The following is an 11,337-nucleotide window of genomic DNA, read 5'->3' on the forward strand; positions in this document are numbered from 1 at the left end:
ACCATATCAAATATCAAAAGCCTTGGTCGTATGGTTTTAGACAAAAATATTTTTAAAGCTTTTTCCTATATAAAACTTGGGACCCCCAGGGCAGGGCCTCTTTTCACCCAAGGGGTACAATTTGAAAGATTTGGTTGAGGACCATAAGACAATGCTACAAACCAAATATCAAAGGTCTAAGTGTTGTGGTTTCAGACAAGAAGATTTTTAAACATTTTTTTTCCTATATAAGTCTATGTAAAACTTGGGACCCCCGGGGCCGGGTCATATTTGACCCTAGGTGAATAATTTGAACAATCTTGGTAGAGGACCACTAGATGATGCTACATACCAAATATCAAAGCCCTATGCCATGTGGTTTTGTACAAGAAGATTTTCAAAGTTTTCCCTATATAAGTCTATATAAGCCATGTGATCCCCGGGGCGGGGCCATATTTGACCCTAGGTAGAGGACCACTAGATGATGCTACATACCAAATATCAAAGCCCTAGGCCATGTGGTTTTGTACAAGAAGATTTTCAAAGTTTTCCCTATATAAGTCTATATAAACCATGTGACCCCTGGGGCGTGGCCATATTTGACCCTAGGAGGATGATTTGAACAATTTTGGTAGAGGACCACTAGATGATGCTACACACCAGATATTAAAGCCCTAGGCCCTGTGGTTTTGGACAAGAAGATTTTTAAAGTTTTTCCTTTTTCCTTTCGGTTGCCATGGCAACCAGAGTTCTGCATGGCATTCAATTCTTTGAACAATTTTGAAAGGGGGCCACCCAAAGATCATTCCTGTGAAGTTTGGTGTAATTCTGCCTAGTGGTTTTCAAGAAGGAGATTTAGAAATTGTTGACTGACGACGCACGACGCACGACGGACATCAAGCGGTCACAATAGCTCACTTTGTCACTTCGTGACAAGTGAGCTAAAAAGGTAACGCTTTCTAATTTGAATGTTAATTCTCATGCTTTCCGTGTGTCTGTCTACGGCGAACCATCACAAACTAACCACGAGGACGTTATCCACGGTAATTCTTCCCAAAGAGAACCTAACTTTAACTTCACCCACAGCTCTGTATACCATAGACTACCGAAGCCAGATTTACCGCGATTCGATGGCAACATTCTTGACTGGCAGTCATTTTGGGGCTCATACGAGTCGACTACTAGTATTCACACGAAACCTTCACTCAGTGGTGTACAGAAATTCAACTACCTGAAGTCGTCTCTGAGAGGAGAAGCTGGACAAACAATTGCAGGTTTTGCGTTAACTAATGCTAACTATGACAAGGCAGTGTCGTTATTACACGAAAGGTATGGACAGAAAGACAGAATTATACAGACCTACATGAAAGCTTTGCTTGAAGTTCCCGCTCCCGTGAACACCGTTACCAGTCTGAGAAAGTTCTACGATACCACAGAAACATACATACGGGGACTTGATTCACTTAACCAGTGAGAGACCATATATGGATTTCTTCTCACTCCCATCATCCTTCAGAAATTACCAACGGAAGTCAGAACGAACATGACACGTGCGCACGGAACATTATCTTGGTGTTTGAATGAGTTAATGAAGTGTCTCATAAATGAAATTAATATTATGGACGCCAGAAGTGCATTGAATACGGGGCAAGAATTCATTCCTACAGCAACCTTCCTGACGAAATCGGACACGCGAAAGACGGAGAGAAGAAATATTCATAGACCAAGTGTGAAATTTAAAAGCGTTCAAGTACCAACCTGTGTATATTGTAAGGGAGACCACTCAAGTACAAATTGTGTAAAAATTAAAGATCGTGAAAAGAGACTCAATATTGTGAAAGAAAAGCAGTTATGTTTTACCTGTCTACGTAGTCACAAGGTTAGCGAGTGTAGATCTAAATTCAATTGCATGATATGTTCGCGTCGACACCATACTAGTTTATGTGAGGAAGAATCAAGGACCAAATCCACAGATGAACCCCCTAAAACACACGACGCGAAGAAAACCCAGTCATCCGTGCTTCACTCAGCCCATAATTTCGCACCAGGACCCGTTTTACTGAAGACAGCCGTTTCCATGGTTACATCATCTTGTACCTCCACAACCGCGAACATCTTGTTTGATGAAGGTTCCCAGAGTTCGTTTATCACTGAACGTCTAGCACAGAAACTGCAGCTACAGCCAACTGGCAGTGAAACGCTATGCTTATCAGGGTTTGGAGACACAGAGGGAGGCGTACGACACCTAGATACAGCCACCGTCTATTTACAGACTCCAGACAACAGATTATGGATGCATGGTCCTAGTTGGCTGAACGACGAGACAACATTTTCCGGATATGACTTAATGCTGAGTACGCACACCGGCAGTGGACACGAATGTACCAATTATTCCGCATATATGACTACATCGCGAGAAAATACACCCGATCCCGGCATTTTAGATGTTATAGACATCAATAGATTCGTCACATCCGTAAGCTGATACGTGTTACAGCATATGTTCTAAGATTTGTGAACAACTGCAGAAATACTGAGAAGATCTACGGACCTCTAGAGTCGCACGAGATCAACGCAGCAGCCAAGCAGCTGATAAAGTACGTACAGTGCCGTCATTTTTCAGACGTGATACAGTACATCTACCAGAATAGAAACATCCAGATGAAAAGACCCAACCTAGTGAGACAGCTTGATTTGTTTCTTAATACGTTGTGGCGGTAGAATGTCCAACGCACTGTTACTACACAACACGAGATTTCCCTACCTACTTCCTTCCAAAGATAACCTTACAAAGCTGATTATTTTGGATGCACACGTTACATATATGCATTCTTGTACTGAGAGTACAGTCACGTATCTTCGCCAAAAATTTTGGATTCCGAGCATTCGCCAGCGTGTTTAGAAAATAGTTCGCTCGTGCGTTACGTGCCGTAAGGTAACAGGAAGAACATATCGAGTACCTGACCCCCACCGTTACCTAGCAACAGATTAAAGGTTGAGCCACCATTCACAGTAACCGGCATAGACTTTACCAGAGCTTTAACAGTAAAAGCGTCGAGCGGAGAACTACAGAAAGCATACATTTGCCTTTTCACATGTGCCAATACGCGAGCTGTCCATCTAGAAATAGTACCGAACATGACTGTGGACTCATTTATTTTGGCTCTACGACGTTTCTTCAGCAGAAAAGCAATACCCAAGGTCATTTTGTCGGACAACGCCCTGACGTACATCGCCACCGCCAAAATCCTGAAGGAAGAGTCCTTGGGACACATGGTATAACATGGTCATTTATTCCCCAGCACGCGCCATGGTACGGAGGCTGGTGAGAGAGGCTTATTGGCATAACGAAGACCTGTATCAGAGAAGTACTCGGGAAGTCGTGTTTAGCATGGAAGTTCTTCAATCAATTACTGCAGAAGTAGAATGTATCGTAAATGACCGCCCACTCAAACACACATGGATGAGGAACCACTTATCCCTTCTCATCTACTGTATGGAAGAAGAGTTACCTCCCCTGTTTATCCAGACGACAAGGAGACCGCAGCAGACGACCTATCCTATGATTCTGCAGACAAACTCTATAGATTTAAGTCAGCAACACTTGAGCACTTCTGGTCGAGATGGAAGCAAGAATACCTCACATCTCTGCGAGAGTTTCACAGAACATCCGGTAACCATGGAGGTGCTGTTACGTTTGGTGACGTCGTGCAGATACATTACACCAACTTACCGAGAAATTGCTGGTCCCTTGGCGTGATTGAAGACGTTATCGTTGGAAACGATGGACTTGTTCGAGCAGCCCGTGTTAGATCAAGACGAGGTGTAACTACCCGGCCCATATCAAAACTATATCCGCTCGAGCTGAAGCAACCAGATGTGCGTGATTCCTTATAGAACAGTTACCTTTCCCAGTGATTATTACACAGAACTTACTTAGTGATTGTAACAGTGAATTTCTAAGAGATCAGACAAACTGTAATACGCGTAATGTGTATAAGAGATTGTGTTTTGAGTAAAAGTGACAGTAACACTTGTTCAGCAATATGTGATTATACAGTAGTTTGACTGAATTTCTAGTTTAAACATTATCCACAGAAGTAATATAACATATTCTGGAGTAAGCAAAGACTGTTATTTTTCAGGGAAAGTGATTACTATGTTTTATGGCTTTTTGTAATTGTTCACTTCAGTCAAGTCGTACTTTGAATGTAGGGATAATGCATGTTTGTTCGTGTTATAACATCTGCAGAATCCCGAGGGAATGGTTGGCGAGCCCGTTCGGGCGAGGGTACCAACGATTCCTGGGGGATTCTGAAGATGTTACAACACGAAAAGAACATGCGCTAACGCTATTCTAGCATAAAACGCGTAAAAATCAGATAAATGAATATATTTCCCTCAACGTCATTAAATTTCCATGAAATGCGCGGTAAAGTGTACGTTGTTTTTTCACGTTGACGTCATTTCCTTTTGAATTATCCGTTTTTGGGTCGTAATACGTTTACGCTTTGCAACGGAACGCGCATATATAAAAAGGTGTTATAACAGCACGTGAGCGCGAGAATCTCTCTGTTAACACACGTTTTCTCTCCTGTTAAAACACCCCCGAAAGGTGACAATAACAGCAGTTTTATGCGAGAATGCCTTGTAAATACTCTAAATAACATGTTTACGTTTAAAAATCAGCATCGTGGCCCCCGGAGTGTCACGTTAAGTAAAATGTATATTTAACGACGCGCCATTCTTGGCGTCACGTCTACGTAACGCGCTCTTTTTTTTGTATGCTATGACGTCCTGGACGTCACTTGTTGTTCTTCCGGTCTATGAAGTAAACAGTCAACGTAAAACGGACAACAGTTTTGTCTTCTTTTAATGTCTCCACGACACGGAACATAAAACTATCATGATAGTCCAGATTTGAAGCCTTTACCTTCAATAATGTGAAAGTAGGTCAATGTCAAGGTCAAAGTTTATTTCGGTACACAAATCTATGCATGTGGTCCAAATTTGAAGGCTGTAGCTACAGAAATGTGAAAGTAGGTCTCTGGGTAAAGATTAAGGTCAACTCATGTCAAGGTTCATCTAGCCACTCAAAACTATACATGTGGTCCAAATTTGAATGTTGTAGATTATGGACAAGAAGATTTTTAAAGTTTTTCCCTATATAAGTAATTTGAACAATCTTGGTAGAGGACCACTAGATGATGCTACATACCAAATATCAAAGCCCTAGGCCCTGTGGTTTTGGACAAGAAGATTTTCAAAGTTTTTCCCTATATAAATCTATATAAATTATAAAAATAAACAAAGGGCCATAACTCACTCAAAAATTGTTGAACCGGTCTTATTTTCAGAGGGACACAACTAGGGTACCAATACATCATTCTGACAAAGTTTGGTCAAAATACCCCCAGTAGTTTCTGAGGAGATGCGATAAAGATAAATTGTTAACAGACGGAAGGAGGGACGGAAGGACGACTGACCACGGACGCAGAGTGATTTGAATAGTCCACAATCTGATGATGGTGGGCTAAAAATGTACAAGACAAGAATTCGGACAAAACTACAGCACATGTATGTAAAGTTTGTTTTAAGGAAGCATAAATAACAAACGTAATCTGAACAACAACGTTGAGTGAAAAATACAGAGACCGACTGATTAACAAACTTTACTGAAGAAAAGATCAATTTTAATTTATGGTTTTATGCACGCCGTATTATCCATGGTGATACATATATACGAGACCTGAACGAGTGATTTTCGGACATTTGAAGTTGATGCATTTGGAATGTTTTATTATGTCTTTGGAAAGTATTTTATATTTTGATTTTATTTCCTTCCTTCATTCATTCTTTCATTCATTTACGTATTTAGATCTTTTCTAATTTATTTATTTATTTATTTATTTGTTGACCAGTAAAGTATAAAATGAAATGACGTTAATAAAATACTGGCAGTTTATCTATTGCAGCTATTCAAGCACAAGTACACCAGTTAATAAACCCATATTCATTTTAGATACAAAGCTCTTTTGTGATTTAGTCAAGTATATAACTTCCTTGTAATCTAACAATAGATGTAAAAGTTAGCACGTACAATAAATGAAGATCGACTTACCTGCATACTTAACCTTTCCGGATTAAACACATTCTTCGGTAGTGATCTAAGTTAAAGGGCGTGCCTGCAGATGAACTCTCAGTAGCCTAACTACCTATGTAATAGGGTAGAGTATAAAGGTGAATTTATACTTCCTTTTTATAGCGACGTGGTAGAGTGTCCGCCCTAGGTGTGAGAGGTCCCGAGTTCGATTCCCGGTCAGGCCTGAAATATTCTCGGTCTGTTACACCTATATGACATAAAGGCTCATTATTTTCACAGATATGATTTATCATTTTCAAAATTTAAAATGTATATTTCTAAATATTTGTCCAAATGCATCAGAGCTTTTCTTCACATGAATTTTATACGGGAGCATAATTCCGACAGCCATCTTTATTTTGGCTTCAGCATCAAAGGCAAGCTGCCTACGCCCCTGACAATGTTATAATTATGAAAACAGTAATCAGGAGTATTTAAGTTGTTACGTAGAACAAGCTAAATTCTCACTTTTTCACATCTCGCTTTTACTGCGTGACTAATGCATTTGACAGCTTTTGAATATTTTGAACACTGCCGGGTATTTAATACATAAATACTGCCAGGATAGTGCTACCGTATGGTTGTACTGTCGACTCCTGCAGAGGTCAGGGCGATAAAAGATAACATGATACGACATCACGACATCACGATGGGACACGACATTAATATTGCGTGATCGCATCCAGGCATATAGTTATGCTATCGCATCGTACTGTCGGATCGTCTTACATCATGTAATCGTAATGTAGCGGGCAAAGTACGACATTAATATCGCGCAACAACATCTTGTTGTGGAGACTGGTAACCAGGCAACCTTCATTCCCAATGAAATAAAGCGATAATGTCCAACCAGCTTCTGAATTAGAAATCGCTAACAAAGTAATGCACACTGATTTCTTCACATTTTAGGTATGTTTTATTTGTACCGTATCACTCAGTGCACAGAAACAAATAAATTTGTTCTTTTGTACAAGACTTCTCTAGAAGACGTTCTTCGACGTTGCGAAAACTTATGACACTTTTCATATAAAAAAATAACTATTAAAAAGTGGTAGCTATTAGACATATAAACAATTCAAACAATTTTCTCGTCAGCTCATTACTGGAAGTACATAAATCCAGTTATCAAAGCCTAAAGTTGCCACCCAACCAGCCTCTTGAGTTCTGATTGGGTGATGTGATCTGTTGTTAATGATTCTTTACTACGGGCATTCCATTTAGTTTCTCTCTGTAAGAAATCACAACGGAACAAAATCACGTACCAAGTTGTAAGAACATGTGCAAGGTTGTAATATTATGCAAAAGTGATTTTGTCCACACTTCAAAATAACTGAACTGTATTAATACAGTCACCGAATTATCATTGGGTTTGCCTTGATCACGAGTAAATAATACTCAAACAGTATTTATGTAGAAATATTTCGTTATTCAACATCACTATGCATAAATACAGGGATTGGTAGCTATGATGAAGGAAACACCTGAATCTATATATCAAATTAGGATAAAAGCAATGTATTTTTCAATTTTATAAAACTTGATAAAATCAATTACAATATCCTAATCTACCATTTGAAGAGCCATGAGCACTGCCTTCTTAGCAATCGGTACTTCCTGGAAACCAATTGAAAACAGCAGTTACAAACAATTGAATGTGATGTCATAAACCAATCTATAACAACAAACAAAAGAATCACCTAGGACGCACCAATAACGGAAGCACGCACAACCGACAGCTTAATTCGGTTTACGACATGCAACACTCAAGTGTACATAACATTGTCCCTAGTGCATTTGCGATATATCTGATAGCTTAAAGGTCAAAATCAATTTTTGGAGAAAATAGTACACGGTTGTATATATCTGAATGCATAATGCACAAAACAAACTCCTTGCTGAATAATAAATAAACATAAGACACTAAGTTTTAATCTAAAGTTTTAATGAATAGAGAGCACAATAATTTAGTTTTTATATTAGCAGTGGGAACACATGACAACATGATAAAGAAAAACAATAAATAAAGACAAATTTATATGTTAATCATGCTCACCCGTGTTGTCCGCGGGGCGGGGTGGAGGGGGGGGGGCGGTGAGGGTAAACAAACGTAAACACGCACAGGCAATGTTGTTAATCTGGGTCTTTCAGTTGAGTTAAGCTCTATTAATAGAGTATATTTTTTTTAAAAAATACCAAAATCTTCTGCTCCATCAGACATAAAATGCAAAAAAATTTTCCTTCGCCCATGTTTTCATTGCCTGTTTACCTTACAATTTAGTTGGTTCCAACGATTTCTGTATCAAGACGTCGTGAAAGCGTATCTCTTTGAAGGACTCGACAACACTTACACTAATGGGACGTCTTCTTTTCATAATCCAACTGTGAAGTTACAAACATAATTTTCCGGCATTTGTTTGAAAATCATCCCAAATATGAAACGTAGTTTAGATATACTTGAGATCGCATTGTGTTAAAGTAGAATCGCAATTATACGCAATTAAATGTATATACATGTAGACGGTTGCGTCAACTATTCGTTGCAAGTGTTTATATCCTTTAAGGAGGGGATTTTTTCCTGTAATTTAAAATAATCTTCATTTCGTATTGCCATTCATAAAAATCTTGATTTTACTTTAATTTTAGAATCGGTTTTACCATGGTTCGTACAGTATAAAAACGCACAGTTCGCTCGAAATTTTACCAGACATATGTATGCCTTTGGATAAGTTTTAAAACTTAATACAAAAATACAGAAAGGTAAATCTTTATACGAGAATTACATATTTGAAAAATTAATACTGATCTGCTTTCTTAATTTCTTACTTAGATTTATATTTCAGTTTCTGTTGGCACCTAAAATATGCATCGATGACGTTTAAGATGAAATATACTTTTATGCATAGAAATGGTTTTACGTCCGCGTCTTTGTAAATGGTTATGAATTAGAGAAAAATGCTGCTTTAGCATGAAATAGCTGCAACAATTTGATTAATCAGTATTCCATTTATAAAAGTATCAACAAAAGATAATGATGTACCATAAATATTCAAATTAAGTTTACAAAAAGCTGAAAATAAAACTTAGAGTAAACATTGATCTTAGAGTAAATGCATATATTTATGGCATTTTCTTTGAAGCCGGTGTTTTATAATGTTATACAAATTCATAATGTACTTTATTTTGAAAAGTTTAATGATTAATGTTTTTTCTTCAGCGGAAAATGCGGCTCAACGTGGTATACTGTACTTTGTGGATGTTTTTGCTACTGCCATTAAGCACATCCGGCAAAGTGTGCTTGGACTGGACCAAACGTTGTTATTCCGAGCGCAGAACATGCCACGGAATCATTTCCGGGTTAAATTTAGATAATATGCAAAGTTGTTCGCATCGATGTTGGAATATGGGATATTTACATGGGAACTGTATGAAAATAAACGAACCAAGAACATTCAACTGCAAAACAAGATCGAAACATGCATGGATATGTATGTGCGATCACAGCCGCCCTGGATGGAAACATAGACATTGCCGATAGCTAACGTTACTACGTAATGAAAACTTGAACTACAAAACGAGGTTTGATCCTGCAGAGATGCTCTTACAATGGGGAGTTAACTATGGGACATGAAATTTAAACTGTTTGAAAACATAAAGAGAAAATACAAATTGAACAACAGTTCTGAGGGAAATACAAAGAGACCAAGCGATTGATAGCCCATATCCCTTGGCACGTAGACCTCTTTTAATGTAGATTTTCACGTCACATATGAACAGTATTTCACAGTGATTTAATAGATTGAACACGAGTGGTTACAAGCCGAACGGATTCGTAAAAATTAAATAGATTTATGTTTAATTTTTAATTCACAACTTCCTTACTGCCAATTTGACCGTTAGATTCAGTTTTATTAACTTATCTATATTTCGTTCGTTCGTTCGTTCGTTCATTCATGCATTCATTCATATTTATTTATTTATTTATTTATTTATTTATTTATTTTTCATTCGTGTATATATCGGGCTGGACCACTAACATGTGCTGTTACCCATAAATTGTACTTCTGTATCACATATAATTGTGTGCTTTTTATTGTTTTTATAATAAAATATGGTTCTGACTATTGGTCTCTTGAATTTATTTGCATACCAATTAGCAAGTACAATTAATGTTAACTCATAAAATGTTTTTTCGAATAAAACTGATATTTATCCAAACTGAACCTTATAATTATGTTTTCCCTAATTGAATACTGACAAAATTGATAACTTCCTTGTGATCTATATACATGTGCATGTAAATAAGTTAAATAATAATAGGATTCTACTACCAACTATACCTTCCTGATTTTTGCCATAAGCATATCACTATACCATAATTATTAATACAGTCTACAAAGTGTAAAAAGTCGCAAATCAATAATGTATTTTAGTGGATTTTTAAGGTAAAAGTTCAGCTGAATTCTTACATTTCATTGCGTGACCAACGCTTTATATGTTTGCTACATACCGATAAAACTGCTCAGAACACACTGAATCAGTCTTGTTATTTACTTCTTATTACAACAAATGAAAATATGTTCCGGAACAAGGATTGAAAGTCTTGAGGCATTTAATATGGTATCTATTCTATTTATGAAAAAGTATAACAGGATTGCAACCTCTACTACAGAAACACTGTGAGGGTCTCGTTTCCATTTTCTTTTCTTTTTGTTTTGTTTTTATTTAGATATTGTTGTGACTTTTGCAAAAATTACATCATATTTAAAAGGGATGATTGCAATAACGATTTACAATGTAAAATGGAATTAAGAATTAATTTATAGCAAAGCAGTGTTTTAACACTATTTATGCACGGTCGGGCGTAATAATTTCACGAGGGCACAGCCCTCGTGAAATTATTTCGAACGACGTATAACCGCCTGAGTGTATAAAAAGTGTTTAAACACGGTTTTGCTAAAAATTATTTCGATTCTAATATGCCTTTATTTTAAAATTTAGATCAATATGATAGAACTGTTTCTTTGCGAATGCATGGCGCCAAATGGTAGGTCGTCACGCTTCTTTGTCTATACACACCAGGACGTGAAATGGTTATAAGTCTTGCGGGGCGAAAATGATGGCGAATTAGTCTGCAAAGCGAATGACCAGCTTAGTATGTGTGTAAATTAATCAAGGCAGTTGTGCAATGTGACATTACGTTGTTTTTTTTTTAAATA

The 11,337-nt window shown here is 37.5% G+C and overlaps 1 long non-coding RNA gene across 1 annotated transcript; it reads left to right on the forward strand.

Annotated features, from left to right (window-relative positions):
• The first annotated feature begins 8,674 nt into the window (after positions 1-8,674).
• On the forward strand, positions 8,675-10,341 carry LOC123537246 (uncharacterized). The gene is made up of 2 exons (XR_008368209.1): positions 8,675-8,878; positions 9,336-10,341. It is a non-coding gene; the product is annotated as an uncharacterized LOC123537246 (long non-coding RNA).
• The last annotated feature ends 996 nt before the right edge of the window (positions 10,342-11,337 follow it).

This window comes from Mercenaria mercenaria, chromosome 17 (genome assembly GCF_021730395.1).
Source record: "Mercenaria mercenaria strain notata chromosome 17, MADL_Memer_1, whole genome shotgun sequence".
NCBI lineage: Eukaryota > Metazoa > Mollusca > Bivalvia > Venerida > Veneridae > Mercenaria > Mercenaria mercenaria.